This window comes from Equus caballus, chromosome 21, assembly GCF_041296265.1.
Source record: "Equus caballus isolate H_3958 breed thoroughbred chromosome 21, TB-T2T, whole genome shotgun sequence".
NCBI classification, from domain to species: domain Eukaryota; kingdom Metazoa; phylum Chordata; class Mammalia; order Perissodactyla; family Equidae; genus Equus; species Equus caballus.
The window spans coordinates 27,181,083-27,199,487 of NC_091704.1; positions in this window are offsets into that span (position 1 = coordinate 27,181,083).

Here is an 18,405-nt window from a genome sequence, read left to right on the forward strand (position 1 = left end):
AAAAAATCCTCTGTGCTTCACCAGTTCAACCCTTCCCAACCCTGAACCCCTGGCATCCACTGATCTTTTTACTATCTCCGTAGTTGTGCCTTTTCCAGGATGTCATATAAATGGAATCATACAGTATGTAGCCTTTCTGGTTAGATAGTTTCACTTAGAAGTATGCATCTAAGATTCCTCCATGTCTTTGTGTGGCTCGAAAGCTCATTCCTTTTTATTGCTCTGTAACGATACATTGTCTGATGTACCTCAGTTCTTCATCCTTTCACCTATTGAAGGACATCTTGGCTGCTTCTATCTTGGGAACATTACAAAGAAGCTGCTATAAACATTCTCATGCTGGTTTTTGTGTGGACATAGGTTTTCAAATTAGGTGGGTAAATACATTGGAGCACAATTGCTGGATTAGTAAGACTATGTTTAGCTTTGTAACAAAACTGCCAAAATGTCTTCCAAAGTGGCTGTACCATTTTGCATTTCCAGCAGCAGTGAATGAGAGTTCCTGTTGCTTCATAGTCTCACCAAAATTTCATATTTTCAGATTTTAGATTTGGAAGTTTGCGTTTTCTTCATGACAAATGATGTTTCATGTAACTGAGTGCTTTCTATTCCTCACATGGGGTGCATTTTACTTTCTGATCTTTGCAAATTTCCACACATTCTCCAGTCTTTGTTCAAGTGCTTTCCCCTCCATGAAATCTTTACAGATCTCAGGAGCCCTTAGCAACACTTTCCTCTTTTGAATTTCTATTGTGCTGTAATGGAGTTACATCATATCCGTATCTAACTTACTCCAATTAAACTAAAGACCCAAAACCTTTCCCAAGATTATGAAATCCAGAAGGCCCTGAACCTAAAGTTTGTCAGTTTGCAGCACACTTATTTGGTGGCCAAATCTGACTTGGGCGCTGAAAGGCTATTTATCTTTTTATTCATCCACAAAGGGTGACTATTCATATATTTCACTGCAGAAAGATGACTGCATTTGATTACGGGGTGCTGCCCAAAGCCCTGCTGTGATGTTGAAGAATATCTACTAGATGTACAACATATTCCCCTGAGAAGCATCCTAGATTGCACTTAGTAATCCTCAGGGGAGTGGAAGTATTTTAATTTTCTAGGGACAGATAGGGAATGGACCTGAAAAGGCTGAGAGATGCCTTTGGCTCCTGAGAGCAGAGGAAATCTTCACCTTCCTTCTAATACTATTTCTGGAGAGGTGGCACTACCCCCAGGAGAAAAGGCTGCATGGGGCATCTGGTCAGACAGAGCCAGGAAGAGCCTGGTAAAGATTTGTGGACCTCGAGGCTGGTCCTAATGTAGAAAGGAGCTGTTGAATCCATAGAGGGAGGGAAGGAAGTCAATGAACATCACAAGGGCCATCTCTAAGGTCAGATGACAAAGGCATGCTCCCTCCCCGCCATCCCATACCTTGAGAAAAGTGTGGAAAGAACTGAGGGTATATTTTTATCTGTTAAAATAAATAGGAGAAAAGCAATAAGAATAAAGGTGAGGGTAGAAATTTAGTCAGACTGTAAAAAATGGAAGTTCTATTTCTTGGAGTCATGAGTTTGTGGGCTAAGAATCATACCTGACTTATAGAAGTAAAATCACATCTAGTTCGCACAGAGAGATTGATCTTATTCTCTCCATTTTATTGAAGTAAGTTGCCCGGGGTCTCACATCTTGGAAGTTTCTGGATCAACATTCAAGCATAAGACTACTGATTCAGAGCTCAATGCACTTTCTTCTGGTTTCTGTTAGTTGATGGCCCTGTGGTATCACGTGGACTGATTGCTTCCATTATGGTACTTATCTGTATATTTTTGCCACCTATGTACTGTATAACCCTCCAGCTTTCTTCCTTGTACCATTTTGCAAAGTAAATCAAGATAAATGCTTTTCAATCCCCATTGTAAGAGTAATCACAGTTGCCAAGAGAGAAGCTTTAAGACTGATTTTAAGAATATGACTCAGTTTCCTACCTACAGGCAAAGTAGCGTAGCTCAGCAATTCCTCGTTTAAAACACATTCTCTTTGTCATTATTTACTTCTTTCACTTGAGAGCACTTTTGCATAAAACTGCAATATATTGTGTCCTAGTCAAATCAAAAAAAGAGCTACCTGGGGCCGGCCCCGTGGCCGAGTGGTTAAGTTCGCATGCTCCACTGCAGGCGGCCCAGTGTTTTGTCGGTTCAGATCCTGGGTGCAGACATGGCACCACTCATCCAGCCACGCTGAGGCGGCATCCCACATGCCACAACTAGAAGGACTCACAACTAAGAATATACAACTATGTACCGGGGGGCTTTGGGGAGAAAAAGAAAAAAATAAAATCTTTAAAAAAAAAAAAAGAGCTACTTTAAAGAGGTAACATCTAATGTCCTGTTCCTGGGTACAGGAGGGAAGAAAGCATCTGTTGCAGCTGGACAGTGGTTGTGGGGACGGTGATGATGATGGTTGTGATCGTGCCGGGCGGCAGCAATGGTAGTGGTAGCCCTGGGTGGTAGTGGTGGTGATGGTGATAGTGGTGTGATGTGAGGTTGTTTTTCATATCTAGTCGCCTCCTTCCCCACTTCAATAACTGTGCCAACTTCTTCTTTCTGGGCTACTACTGACTACCATGGACTCATTATGCTGATTCTTCTTGGTCTTCCCTTCTAGGCTGGAACACGTAAATCTCCAAACTGAATATAACTACTACTTTTGAATCTTTTGTTATCTATGATTCACAATCACGTTGTCATTTTTGTACTGGAATCTTTATTGTCATTTCTTAATAGGCTCGAACATTTCAAGGTCATGAGACCTGTACTGCAATTAACTTTATCTTTGCCTAATTCATTGCTGTATGCTTGCAGAATTGTTTTCTTTTCTTTTCTGCTTTATTCAAGTCTAATTGACAAATAGGAATTATATATTTAAGGTGTGCATCTTGTGTTGCATACATTGTGAAATGATCACCACAGTCAAGCTAATTAACATATCTATCACCTCACATAGTTATCATTTTCGTCCTTCCTTTTCTTTTTTTGTGGTAAGAACACTTAAGATCTTCTCACTTAGGAAATATCAAGTGTGCAATATAGTATTGTTAACTATAGTCACCATGCTGTACATTAGATCTCCAGAACTTATTCATCTTGCATAACTAAAACTTTGTACCCTTCGACTAACATTTCCCTTTTTCCCCTACCCTCAACCCCCTGGCAACCACCATTCTACTCTCTCTTTCTGTGAGTTTGACTATTTTAGATTCCACATATGAGTGAGATCATGCAGCATTTGTCTTTCTGTGTCTGGCTTGTTTCACTCAGCATAATGTTCTCCAGGTTCATTCATATTGTCACTAATGACAGAATTTCCTTCTGTTATTGAGACCGAATAATGTTCCATTGTATAAATACACACCCTATTTTCTTTTTTTTATTGAGTTAATGATAGGTTACAATCTTGTGAAATTTCAGTTGTACATTAATGTTTGTCATTCGTGTTGTAGGTGCACCACTTCACCCTTTGTGCCCACCCCCCACCCCACCTTTCCCCTGGTATCCACTAAACTGTTCTTAGTCCATAATTTTAAATTCCTCATATGAGTGGAGTCATACACAGATTATCCTTCTCTCGCTGGCTTATTTAACATAATTCTCTCAAGGTCCATCCATGTTATTGCAAATGGAATGATTTTGTTCTGTTTTGCAGCTGAGTAGTATTCCATTGTATATATGTACCACATCTTCTTTATCCATTCGTCTGTTGCTGGACACTTAGGTTGCTTCCATGTCTTGGCTATTGTAAATAATGCTGCAATGAACACTGGGGTGCACAGGACTTTTGGGATTGCTGACTTCAAGCTCTTTGGATAAATACCCAGTAGTGGGATGGCTGGATCGTATGGTAGCTCTATTTTTAATTTTTTGAGGAATCTCCATACTGTTTTCCATAGTGGCTGCACCAGTTTGCATTCCCACCAGCAGTGTATGAGGGTTCCTTTTTCTCCACAACCTCTCCAACATTTGTTACTATTAGTTTTAGATATTTTTGTCATTCTAATGGATGTAAGGTGATATCTTAGTGTAGTTTTGATTTGCATTTCCCTGATGATCAGCGATGATGAGCATCTTTTCATGTGCCTATTGGCCATCAGTATATCTTCTTTGGAGAAATGTCTGTTCATGTCTCCAGCCCATTTTTTGATTGGGTTGTTTGATGTTTTGTTGTTGAGTTGCGAGAGTTCTTTATATATTATACACCCTATTTTCTTTATCCATTCATCCATCAATGGACACTTAGATTGTTTCCATGTTGTGGCTATTGTAACAATGCTACAATGAACATGGGAGTGCAGATATCTCTTTAAGATGTTGATTTCATTTCCTTTGGATATATACCCAGAAGCGGGATTGCGAGATCACGCAGTAGTTCTATTTTGAATTTTTTAAGGAATCTCCATACTGTTTTCCATAGTGGCTGCACCAATTTACATTCCCACCAGCAGTGTAGCAGGGTTCCCTTTTCTCCACATCCTTGCCAACACTTGTTATCTTTTGTCCTTTTGATAACAGTCATTCTAACAAGTGTGAGGTGATATCTCATTGTGGTTTGGGCTTGAATAATTTTTAGTTTCTCATTTTAGAGTGAAAAAGTAAAAGGAAAGAGAGAAATTCTGTTAGTAAATATAGAATTTTCCCCTTTTAAGAATTTATACCTCAAGAAGCAAATACTGTCAAATTGCTAGAAATAATTTTTACTGTAAAAAATTTTGTTCTTTAAGCCATTAGTGTATTTACTCCAATTTATATTACCAAGTTCCAGTTTTTTAAAAACTAGTTTTTGGAAGGAAGCTGATTCCTTTTGTTTGATATCGTATAGTAATAGTCCACCTAATATGTTATTTTCCCTTTGACAGGGTGAATAAACAATAAATAACATCCATTTTTTTCCCACCCAAAAAGAGAAGGAAACTTGGATATTATGTTATCATATAAACAATATAGATACATGTAAGTACTTCTAGTTACTTTGCTCTGAAATTTAGTAAAAACTCTAACGCACAGGGATTACAAAATTGAAGAATAAAAGCTGCTAGTCTAAAACATCTCAGTAACATTAGATTACAGAATGCTCTTTGATTTGATTTAATTTTTTCAAATGTGTCCTTATAGGGGATATGTTTTTATGGCTGTATATACCCCGTTGGCAAACATATATAAGACAGTCTTTTATAATCAAAGACAATCTGGGCTAATATGAGAAAAGACATGGACTGTGTAGATAAATAACTTTTTACTCCGATTCATGAAGTGAGAAAATGGGTAGAGCATTACCAAGGCTTAGATTAGACAGATAGCGGGACTCTTCAATATTGTGAGAGCTGCATTTCAATTCTTTCCCCCTAATTAGTAGGCGATTGAATAACACATTGACCCTTCACAGTTTCTCCTTTCCTTATTTTTATAAGAAAAAAAAGGAAAAAGGTGTTAGAATAAGGCAGAAACGTGTGGTTTACGTGCTTATGTGGTTATGGACAAAAGAGGGGTCTGTGCATCTACCTAATTAGGGAGGCCTTCCAGGAAAAGGGCACCAAGACTGGCCCACAGTGATGTTGTTGTTAAGATGTCATACTTTTTTTTACAATGTTTACAGTGTGAAACTCCCAATGTTTGATTGATTGTAACCTTGCATGCGCTGCAGAAAATAAATAATTTCATTCTGTTTAAGTATAGAGTTAGGAAGAAGAAACATCATCATTTCCGTTTTTGTCTTTCTCTCCTAGTTCTTTCCCTAAATTATATCATTTTCCCACCCCAGTTTAAAGGATAACATAGGCTAAAAGCAGAAAATGTGGAAAACAAAAAGCAAAAATGGAAAAGAAACTTCTACCATATTCCCTCCATCCAAAGAGATTCACTCAACATTTTGTTGTAAGTTCCAGGTAACTATTGGTGAATAACGCTACATAACAACCACCTCAAAATCTCAGTAGTGGGCTGGCCTCGTGGCACAGCGGTTAAGTGCGCATGTTCGGCTTCAGGGGCGTGGGGTTCGCTGGTTCGGATCCCTGGTGCGGACATGGCACGGCTTGTCAAGTCACGCTGTGGTAGGCGTCCACATGTAAAATAGAGGAAGATGGGCACGGATGTTAGCTCAGGGCCAGTCTTCCTCAGTAAAAAGAGGAGGATTGGTGGCAGATGTTAGCTCAGGGCTAATCTTCCTCAAAAAAAAAAAAAAAATCTCAGTAGTTTACAGTGTTGGCAAAAATGATCCATAGCTGATCTATAAGTCACAATTAGGGTGAGTTTATTGTGAACCAGATCTGAAGACTAGCCTAGCCCAGGGCCTTCCTTCCCCAAGGAAGGAAGAGCACCAAACAACTGGGGTGTGCAGAGTAGTTATATACTGATGAGGATCAAGGCTTCCCAGGCAGAAAAGCCCAAGGCGTCATGCCCTACATATCGATCTATATCATCCTCCAGAGGCATGGGACATCCTGACCTGATCTGATCTGATTCTTATCCAAAGTTATAGGACCACCCAATAACCAGACTCCACCTGCACTGATACCATTTTAACGACTTTTTTTACATAATCTTTCCTTTCTCTTGTAAAGAAATACCTCACATACCTATGCCTTATAAATTTAGCCCTAACCCTCAACCCATCCCAGCTCTTCACTGCCATGGGTCCTGTCCCGAAGCTATTCTTGAATGAAGGAGCACTGCTACCACACCTTGGGAGTCCAAGAAATCTTTCTTTTGACTCCTCAGCTCACCGAGCCCGCAACATATACCATCTCAGAACAAAGAGCATACATAACATGTGATAGGAATGTCCCTTTTACAATAGTCATGAGATTGCCTAGCTGGCACAGCACAGCTATTCACACAGAAGGTAGTAGGTCTGCTGTCTCAATGGACAAAGCAAGGTGGGTGCAGCAATCAGTTCCTAGCCTAGGGAGAGATGCTTATCCTTAAGGAAATGCCAGTGTGAGGGAAGTTGCATTTTTATCTTAAGACCATTTGTTCTTGTCTTTGGGACACAGCAAATGCGTAAAGGAGATATACAATACATGCTCAAAGGGCCACATCAGGCTCTTTTGGAAAAACAAGGTCAGACTGAAATCGGTTTACCCCAGATGGCTTCCTCATATACTCCAATACATCCTATTGCTTGCCATTTGTTTATCAACAGCAATAAATACTCATTTTTCCACTCATGGGTCTATGGGTTTGTTGGGCTGATTTTGGCTGGGCTCAGTTGGGTTTGGTTCCAAGCAACAGGTCTGGGTCATGTCCACATCATGTGACTTATTTGGGGGCCCCCAGCTGAAGAGACAGTACTACAATTTTCCAGTGAAATGATACATTGGGGTGGGGAAGAGAGGATGGGTCTATCGATGAAACAGCATTGGCCATAAGTTGATAATTACTGAAATTGTGGGTTTGCTATACTATTGGCTCCACTGTTTTATATATTTAAAATTTTACATAATAAAGAGTTAAATTTGTATACAGAACACTGCTTTTACTATTAAAAAATTCTTTAATGCCAATCCTTTAATATCTGCATACTGTAAGGTTATTCTTATATATTTGGTAGCACGTACTGTGCATTCGGTGTCTAGCTTGTGATGCTGTAGTGGTCATGAGCTGGTCTTAAGATCCTTCCAAAGGCCCAGCAGTTTTTACTGAAGCTCCCGACTTATATTTGTTTGATTCACTGTGTTTTACAATAATAGATCCAGACAAATCTGTGTAAAATGTTTTAATAATGGATCCACCAGAATCACCACATAAGCCACTCGCCACCCCCCAGGAATAATTATGTCCAAAGCAATTCTACAGTTTGTTCATAGGCCGTCTGCTACCCTATGTATTTACTATAGAATTGCAGGGTTTGTTAGCACTATAACCAGCCATTCCGTTCTTCCGTTAAACCCCAAGAGAAATCCTCTTAGTAGGGACCAAGCAGAAGAAGGGCTCTCTCCCCCTAACCCTACCCTACTCCATCCACTACTGCATCTGAGAAGTTAAGTTCTCAGTGGGAACTAGATCACCATACTCTCTTCTAGACTGAGGTCTAGGGAGCTCACAGTTACTAAGACCAAATCTCCTTTTCCTCACATGGGGAATCCTACAGGACATCCTCTTTGTCATCAAACATTTTTGTAGGGGTCAGCCCAATGGCACAGCTGTTAAGTTCCCACATTCCACTTTGGCGGCCTGGGGTTCACCGGTCCAGATCCCAGGTGTGGACCTACCCACCGCTTGTCAGGCCATGCTGTGGCAGGTGTCCTACATAAAATAGAGGAAGATGGGCATGGATCTTAGCTCAGGGCCAGTCCTCCTCAGCAAAAAGAGGAGGATTGGCAGCAGATATTAGCTCAGGGCTAATCTTCTTCTTCAAAAAAAGAAAAAACAAACAACATTATTGTAAAACCACAGACATAGAGCACTTCCACTGATGAGAAACTCAGCTATAAGATCAAGAATGATCTATCTGGACAGCCCCATCTGGGTTTTCACCCATAAGAGTAAGTCTATCAGTGGAATGAGGACAGTATTCCTAGAAAGTTTGCTAGCTAAATATTATAAGTTCTTTGATTTTTCAGCATCTGTAACTCCACTAATTCTTCTACCAGACACTGGTGAGTCAATAGTCTTAACCAGTAGTTAAAGTTACTTTCTTAGTAGTGCTAGTAATTTAACTATTTGTTTTGGTTATCTACTATTGCACAATGAATCACCCCCAACTTAGTGGCATTGAAAGACAAACCACCACTGTGTTATGCTCTCAGGTTCTGTGGCTCAGGTATTCAGAAAGGACACAGCAAATAATGTTGCTTGTCTCTACTCCATGATGTCTGGGGCCTCAGCTGGGAAGTCTTGAATGGCGGGAATGTCTTGAAAGGCTGAGGGCTGAAATCATCTGGAGGCTTCTGCATCTGCGTGTCTGGCACCTGGGCTGAGATGACTCCAAGGCTGGGCTCAGCTGGGACTGTCCGTACTTGACCTCTCCCAAGTTTGGCTTTTCACATTATGGCGGCTGAGTTCCAAGGGAAAGTACCCAGTGAAGGAATTTACATAGAGTGAGCGGTCCAAGAAAACTGGGGGAAAGCTGCATGGCCTTTTAGGACCTAATTCCAGAAATCACATGGCACCATTTGTGCCATACTCTATTGGCTGAAAGAGCCACAAGCCCACTGGATTCACAGGAGGAGATTTTGAGCCCACCTCTTCACAGGAGGTGTTTCAAGGTGGTTGGGGACATGTTTGAAAAGCACCACAAGCTTCAGATTTCAGTGGGAGCTGCTGTGCCTTCAGAATCCCCCAGGTGAGGTGCTTTGCTATCAGCACGATAACTGACATGTGGGCAGAGTAACTTCCAGTCTGGCATTGTGGTTGGGACAGAGTGCCCTAATATTCTTGCCTCTTTCCAAAATGATCCCAGCATTCTTTCTTTGAAATAAAATGTGTAGTTTAACCATCTCATTGGTGTTTTTAGAGCTTTTTAAGGGCTCAATTCTCTTCCCCATCTTCCGTGGAGCATTCCAAATACATCATTGGTTTTGGTGTTAGAGGAGGATTCCTCTGGCTGTACAGCCTCCGTTTTCTTGTATTAAATGGGTAAACCAATTGGGATTATTGTCGTTGCAGAGCAGAAGCTTTGTTTGTTTGTTTGTTTGTTTTTTAGAAAGATTAGCTCTCAGCTAACTACTGCCAATACTCCTCTTTTTGCTGAGGAAGACTGGCCCTGAGCTAACATCCATGCCCATCTTCCTCTACTTTACACGTGGGATGCCTACCACAGCGTGGCTTTTGCCAAGCGGTGCCATGTCCGCACCCAGGATCCAAACCGGCGAACCCCGGGCCTCTGAGAAGAGAAACGTGTGCACTTAACCGCTGCGCCACTGGGCCGGCCCTAGAACAGAAGTGTTTTTAACACCTGTCCAGCTATGGCAGCCACAGAAGGCCCCTTCACCTCACGTCCTCACCAGTTGCAAATAGACAGAGAACTAGACAGGCTCCCATCCTTTCTCTCCAACACCCAATATCAACACTTTCACATAATTATTGGCTCTTCTGTTTCATCCCTGGCAACCTTCCTGTGCCTGTCCTTTGCTCATTGTTTGATTAATTAATGTCTTTGCATTTTTTTAAACAAAGGCTCTTTTTACATTTACATAGCAACCCTATGCCTTTTCATTGTAAAATGGGACATTTAAAAAGCGTTTAAAAACACTTTTTGTTTTTACTTTCTTTCTTAATCTTTTCTATATCTCTAATTCCCACAATAAACATGTACTTTTATAGTTAAAAAAATTAACACAACACCCATTAGGATGGTTACTATTTAAAAAAACACAAAATAACAAGGGTTGATAAAGATATGGAGAAGCTGGAATCCTTGTGCTGCTGCTATGGAAAAAGTATGGTCATTCCTTAAAAAATTAGAACTAGAATTACCATATGATCCAGCAATTCCACCTTCGGATGTATCTACAAAAGAATTGAAAGCAGGGGCTCCAGCAGATATCTGTACTCCCAGGTTCATAGCATTTTTCACATTAGCCAAAAGGTGGAAGCGACCCAAGTGTCCATTGACAGATGAACGGATAAACAAAATATGGTATGTACACACAATGGAATATTATTCAGCCTTAAAAACGAAGGAAATTCTGACACTTGTTACAACATGGACGAACCTTGAAGACACGACGGTAAGTAAAATAACCCAGTAACAAAAAGACAAATACTCTGTGAATCCACTTATATGAGGTACCTAGAGCAGTCAGATTCATAGAGACAGAAAGAAGGGGGCTGCCAGGGGCTGGGGGAAGGGAGGAGTGGGAGTTGTTAGTTAATGGGTCCAGAGTTCCAGTGTTGCAAGATGAAAAGAGCCCTGGAGATTGGGTGCACAACAACGTGCATGGACTTCACACTGCTGAGCTGTACACCTGAAAATGGTTAAGATGGTAACTTCGATGTTACTCTTTCCCCTTTGCATTTACTGTTTCACATTGGTGCCAGAGTTATGCTAGAGTTGCAAAAGGAGTTGGAAAGCTTTAAAGAAATCCTTTAGAACACTTTCACTAGTGAATTGTATATAGTTTTAAGGTATCCTTCAGGTTATTCTCTGGACGCCCTTTCTGCCAGCGATCACTGCTAAAATTCTCCGTCTCTCACACACTACCAGCCCCCGCCTTACGACAGACCTCAGTCCTTCCATCTCTGCATTCGCCATCACCACCACTCTCTATTTCAAACATTTCCAGGCCTGGGACAGACCAGGTTTTTAGGTGCCACATCGTATAGTGGCAAAGGGCAGATCCTGTGGAGTAAGGGAAGGGTGGAGGAAAGCCCTGGGCTCAAACACTTCCTTCCCTTAACCTCTCCCAAAAAGATCCAAACAAATTTCCAGCTCCTTCCTATCCCATCTCTTTCCCTTCCTCCAGAGACCTCCACCCCACTTTTGAAGGCTTTTGAAGCCAGTTTGTTGATTGGCTTTGTGTACCTTTGTGTTCTCAAACTACCACTATTATCAACTCCAATCTCATTTTTGTGTTTCCACTATTGGTTGTAAAAGAAAAAAGGGGGACAGAGAGAGTAGGGGCTGGGAGGGAGAGCTCAAGGAGGAGCCCATTAACTAGATTTCCTATTGTCTATAGAAGTCTCTAGAGAACCACAAAATGGGTGTATATGTGCTGCATTGACAGGAAGTGACAGTGATATTTCGCAGCCACCACCCCAGGACGGTTACTTGCCTGCTCTCTATGTGCTACTGCAAAGAGCTTTCCAGCTGGAATGCAATATGCATCTTTGTCCCAGATAATCTTTTCTGCATTAGCCGATGTTTGTTTTAAAATTATAGATCTAATCACGCCTCTCTCCTGCTTAAACCCTTTAATGGCCTCCTATTACTTGGAGGATAAAGACTAAAACCCTTAACTTGCCTCAAGGCCCTATGTCATCAGCATCTGCCCAGGCTTCCAGCCACACCGATAGATCCTTTCTCTAGTTCTTGGCTGAATAAAGACCAACGTTCTTTTCGTTTCTCAAATGTTCCAAGCTCCTCTTTACCTCTGTCTGGAAACTGCTTGACTGACTTTACCCTCTGCCACCACCACCACTGCCCCCAACAAACACACAAACCCCTACCCTTGAACTGAGTAACTCCTATCCATTTTTCCGATCTTAGATCTCAGTTTATACATTAAGGGAATACCCAGAGTATATCAGATTCCCTGTTGTATCTCTAGAACTCAGTGTGCCTGTTTTTAGAATACGTACAGTGTTTTTAGTTAAATATTTGTATGATCATCTCATTCATATCTGCTTTCTTCCCTAGACTGTAAGTTCCCTGAAGGCCACGACTGTGTTCGTCTTGCTTCAAATTATATCCCCAGTGCTTAGCATAACCCCATGCAGAGTAAGCATTCAAAAATATTTGTTGAATCAATATAGAAATGTAAAGATAAGATATAAGTCTATTCTGTATCACATTGGGTGAGGTGTTGAAGTGTAAGGGGGTTAATCCACAGCATCTTATTTTTCCCTTGCCTGAGTTTGGAACAAACTTGGAGATAGATGCAGAAGCCAGGCAGGTAAAGATAAAAATGTCACTCTTAGTACTGAAGAGAAGTGGTGTGAGAAATACCATTTACAATGAAAAGGAAGGTAGGCTCCTTGGAGAATGGTTGATTTCAGGTCTGGAGAAGGAAATATACAAGATGAGCTTGACACATCTTGGAGGAGAAGTAAAGGCACTATTTAAAGATCAATGGACATATATTGAAAGGACACAAGAGCTGGTTTCAAAAAGACAAATGACAGTAATGGATCATAATTCATTAAATAAGCCAAGAATTCATGAGTCCATAATGATACTCAAAAACCAGGAAATGGAGGAGAGGAAAGCTCTTTACAGTAGCATGCCAGTTAAAAAATGTAGAAAGGAGGCCCGCCTGCGGCCGAGTGGTTGAGTTCGCACTCTGCTTTGGTGGCCCAGGGTTCGCCAGTTTGGATCCTGGCATGGACATGGCATCGCTTATCAAGCCATGCTGAGGCTGCGTCCCACATAGCAGAGCCAGAAGGACCTACAACTAGAATGTACAACTATGTACTTGGGGGGTTTGGGGAGCAGAAGAAGAAGGAGGAGGAGGAGGAGAAAAGATTGGCAACAGATGTTAGCTCAGGTGCCAATCTTTAAAAAAAAATGTAGAAAGAAATGACAGAATTAGAAAATCACTATTTGCAACCACCATTGGAATAACTGATTATCCGTGGATGCTAAAACCATTGGGTATAAGTTTGTTGGGGAACAGGATATTCATATGGTTTCATAGTATCACCCTACAGGTTATTTATTAATCATAAAGGAAAAAGACACCTTTAAAATGAGGAGATCTGGTGAGTACCACCTTAACCAAGTAAGTAGACTGAGCATCAGAGATAGTGGGACAAACTGACACTGTTCTTCCTGATGTGAAACAATTGGAAGCACACAACGTCATCAACATAGTATTCTTGCTAAATATTGAACATGATTCTAACCATAAGGAAGTGTCATTATGGCATAATCTATGACAGATAATCTGGCCTTTTCACATTTGCCAATGTCTTGTAAAAAGGAGGAAGATTATTCTAGTTTATAGAGAGTAAAGAGACAATTAAATGCAGTGTGTGGTCCTTAGAATATGTATAAAGGAAATTTTGAGGTAAACTGGAGAAATTTAAATATGAATTGTATATTAGATAATACCAACGTATCAATGTTAAACTTCCTGAGGGTTAAAATAGTATCACGGTTAAGTAGGAAAATGCCCTTGTTCTTAGGAGATACCTATTGAACCAGAAAAAAAAAAAAAAAGAGAGATGGCACATGGTGCACAATGTTAACAAAGGACGAATGCATGTGGAAAGTACAAAGCTGTCGTTGGACTATTTGAACTTTTCTGTAGGTTTGAAATTTTTCCAAATAAAAGTTGGGGAGGTAAGTGGTTAGGAGAAGATGGCTTTAGGCCTGTTGACCAAGTGGGCTTGCCGATCCTTCCTTCTACCTAAATTAGATGGACTTACCTTGTCATAGACACTCCGGGACAGCCACAGGCTTCTTCCTGTTCCCTCTGTCCCTTGCCACAGGGCCTGTTACTATGAAATTTATGGCTCCGAAGAGCAGAAGAGAATCAGTAAACTCTGCGGGCAGGCAGATCCCACAGAAAACCCAGGAGGGCCTGAGCCGTGTTTGCCCAGTTTCACCTCCTAAACTCACTCTTCAGAGAAGTTCCAAGGCTGGAAATGTTTTCCAGGGCGGTGGTTCTCAAACTACATTGCCCATTAGAATCACTTGGGGATCCTATGCCCAGGCCATAAGCCAGAACAATTAAATCACAGTCTGTGGAGGTGGAACCCAGGCATCAGCAGCTTTTGAAGCTCCCCAAGTGGTTCCAATGGGCAGACAAGTTTGAGAACCACTGTTCTAAGGAAGTCTCCCCATGTGGAAATATGGTTTAGTGAGGAATAAGTATTCGCTCCCACCATCAGTCTGGGAAGAAAAGCAACCCACCTGGGGCTCCCAGGCTGCGATAGGATGCAGGCTCAGATGGAAAAAAGCTCCTGGAGCTTTAGAGATTAAAGATAGCAAGGCTTTGCCCCAACCACCCAGCCCCTGCCTTGCCACAGCCTCGACCCTCGGCCACAGTACTGTGACACTTTCTTATCAGTACTAGTAGCTATTTTGTAGACCTCATAGGATTTTCTATGTTGATGATAGTTGTCTGCAAATAAAGACAGTTTTACATATTCTTTCCAATCTGGATGCTTTTTATTTCTTTTTCTTGCCTCTCCACACTAGCTAGAACCTCCAGTACAATGTTGAATAGACATGGTGGGAGCAGACATCCTTGTCTTGTTGCTGATCTTAGGGAGAACATATTCGATCTTTTGCCATTAAGTATGACGGGAGCTGTAGGATTTTTGTAGATTCTTATAGTTAGGTTGAGGAAGCTCCCTTCTATTCCCTAGTTGGTTGAAAGTTGTTTCTTTTAAGAAGTCAGGAATGGATGTTGGATATTGTCAAATGCTTTTTCCTATTATTTCTTTTCCCTTATCTTAAAAAACTTTTTAAAATACAAATTTCAGACATAATAAAAGTAGAATAGTAACAACGAACCCTCATGTACCCATCATCCAACTTGTTAGAAATGGAAATTCCCAGGCCGCAATGAACCCTGCGGGGCCCAGTAATCTCTGTTTTAGCAAGTCCTCCAGCCGAGTCTGATGCATGACTAAATTCTGAAACCACTGCCTTAAAAGATTAAGGAGTCTTTGAAAAGATAACTACCATACAATTATCACACCTAAAATTTTAAACTATGTTTCTTGATGACCTTCAAGTATCTATTTAGTATTCTAACTTTCAATTGTCTCATAACTGCTTTTTAAAATTTTTAGTTTTTATTATTTTTATAGTCAGTTGGATTGTGATTCAAATAATGTCCACACACTACGATTAGTTGACTTGGCTGAAATCTCTCACAGGTTCTCCTCCATCCTGCACCCCCCCCTCTTCCTTGCAATCGCACACGCAAGGTTATTAAAGACTCTTCCCACATTCCAGACTTTGCTGGTTGCAACCCCTCATGTTCTTGTGTCCTCTGTATTTCCTGTAGATTGTTAGTTGGATCATAACAATGAGGTATGGTCAGGTTTAGGTTGAATTTTTTTTGTCAAGAATTCTTAGTAGACGGCGTTGTGATCCTTGTCCCTTTAAATCTCGTGGCCAAAACTTGGTTCTCGCTCTTTGCACTGTGGCTCTGTAGTTACTCCTGGCGCTGCCTCAAACCTCTTATCTCCTTGTACCTCCTCTGGTCCCATCTCCTTGGGTTCTGTACTTTTTGTGGCTCAGTTTGGACACCTGACTTGACTCTCTTCATGGCTTTTATCTAACATTCCTTTAGGATGCTGCTTCGAATTACTTCAGATTCAAGCACAGAAAAACAGGCACCTCTTCTGGGGTGCTGCCCAGGTCCTCAGGACCCTTCCTGGGAGGGCCTGCGGAACCCCACCTCCAGCCCTCAGCTTGCCTGTGGAAGGTGATCAAACAATAATTGCATTTCTGTGGCCACTCCTCTGTGTCCCCTCTCTCTAGAGGAGCTACTTTGAGGAGACCTGGCATCCGTGTTTTAATGAGTCTCCAGCGTTCTGGTGTGTAGATGGGCTGGGGGCCCCCGCATGGTGAACTCCGCACGGGCTCTCTCCCTCTTAATCCCTCAGTGGAGCTGGAATCAAAGCTCTGCCTTGTGGTTAATTCCAGGGGAAACCCAGTCAGACAGTCTTCAGAGAAAGCTAGATAAGAAAATGCAGTCAAACAGGTTTGAATGTCTCTTTGAAAGTCTCTTTCCAATTTTAAATGAAAAGAGAAAATCCACAAATGGTATGTCCAGTCAAGCTTGAAACCAAATGCTGTAAGTGTTTTGTTCACTAAATAAAGTCCTTTCATCCCCTCCCTGGCCACTTTTCATAGTTGGTTTTTGGGTTACAATGCAAATGGACTAAGTTCCTGGTAATTTGTGAGTTGGCGCCTGTTCCCTCTTTGGTCTGGGGTAAACTCTTGCTTCTTTCCTTGTTTTCTTACACAACAAAAGATTGGCACCAGTTATCCTTTGGGGGTGGAGACTGGACGTGGCAAAGGAGGGTCTGCTCAGGTGCTAGTTACAAGAGGTGTTCAGTTTGTGAAAATTCCCAAACCCTATACAAATAATCTGTGTGCTTTTCTCTATACATGTTATAATCCAATAAAAAGTTGAAAGAAGGAAGGAAAGAAAAAAGATTTGTGTCAGAAATAAACAAGAGAAAAATATAAAATATAAAGCAATCATCATTAGTAAGGGCAAATGCTTAAGATGATTTTGTTTTTTTACATCCAAGTCTGTTTCAGCTACTTGGCTCTGAAAGAAAATAAGAGTGGCAGTGTTGTGGGCAAACACAATAACCACTGTTGACTTTGTCAGCCCGTCAAGATAGCCCAAAGCGTACAGACACCCTGCCCCAACACCAGCTCACAGACCTTCCTTGTTCCCAACTGCTTTGTCTCAAAATCTCATTGTCATCCTGCCCTGGCTTGGTGCTGCTCACTGCTGTCCCACTTCTGGCTCTCTGGGCTCCCGTGTTTGTCCGTGGTCCTTGGACCTTGCCTCCCAAGAGCCTCTGCTGCTGCCGCCAAGAGTAGGAAATTCTGTTAAATATCTTGCCCACAGGAAGCAACCCCTGCCCTGTGCACCTTACTATGTGCAAGTGCTTGGCTGTGAGACCTGGTAGAATTGTTTTCCAAAAGTTCTGCACATTCTCTCCCTCACCCACATTTTCTGTTGTAAATTGAATTCTCTCTGGCTATATTAAGTACATTGCTATTTCAAGGACCACTTGTGATGAATCTGTTTTTTTTTCTTTTTATTAAGATTATGATAGTTTATAACCTTGTGAAATTTCAGTTGTACATTATTGTTTGTCAGTTGTGTTGTAGGTGTACCACTTCACCCTTGGTGCCCACCCCCCAGTCCCTCTTTACCCTGGTAGCCACTAATCTGTTCTCTTTGTCTACATGTTTAACTTCCACCTATGAGTGGAGTCATACAGAGATTGTCTTTCTCTATCTGGCTTATTTCACTTAACATAATACCCTCAAGGTCCATCCATGTTGTTGTGAATGGGATGGTTTTATCCTTTTCAATGGCTGAGTAGTATTCCATTGTGTGTGTGTGTGTGTGTGTGTGTGTGTGTGTGTGTGTAGATATATATACACACACCATATGTGATGAATCTTTTAAAAATGCATATACTTAAAACAAATTTTTTTACTGAGGTTGTATTGGCTTATAACTGTGTAATTTCAGGTGTATATTATTATATACCAGTTTCTGTATCAACTGCATTGTGTTCACCACCAATAGACTATTTTTTATCTGTCATCATACCTATGTGCCCCTTTATCCCTTTTTCTCTTCCCCTCCCCCCTCCCCCTCTGGTAACCACTTATCTGTTCTCCTTATCTGTGTGTTTATCTTCCACACGAGTGAAATCATAGTGTTTGTCTTTCTCCATCTGACTTATTTTGCTTAGCATAATACCCTGAAGGTCCATCCATGTTGTTGCAAATGGGACGATTTTGTCTTTTTTATGGCTGAGTAGTATTCCATTGTGTGTAGATATATATCACATCTTCTTTATCCATTCATCCATTGATGGGCACTTGCGTTTTGCTTCCACGTCTTGGCTATTGTCAATAATGCTGTGAGGAACATAGGGGTGCATAAATCTCTTTGAATTGTTGATTTCAAGTTCTTTAGATAAATACCAGTAATGGGATAGCTGGGTCATATGGTAGTTCTATTTTTAATTTTTTGAG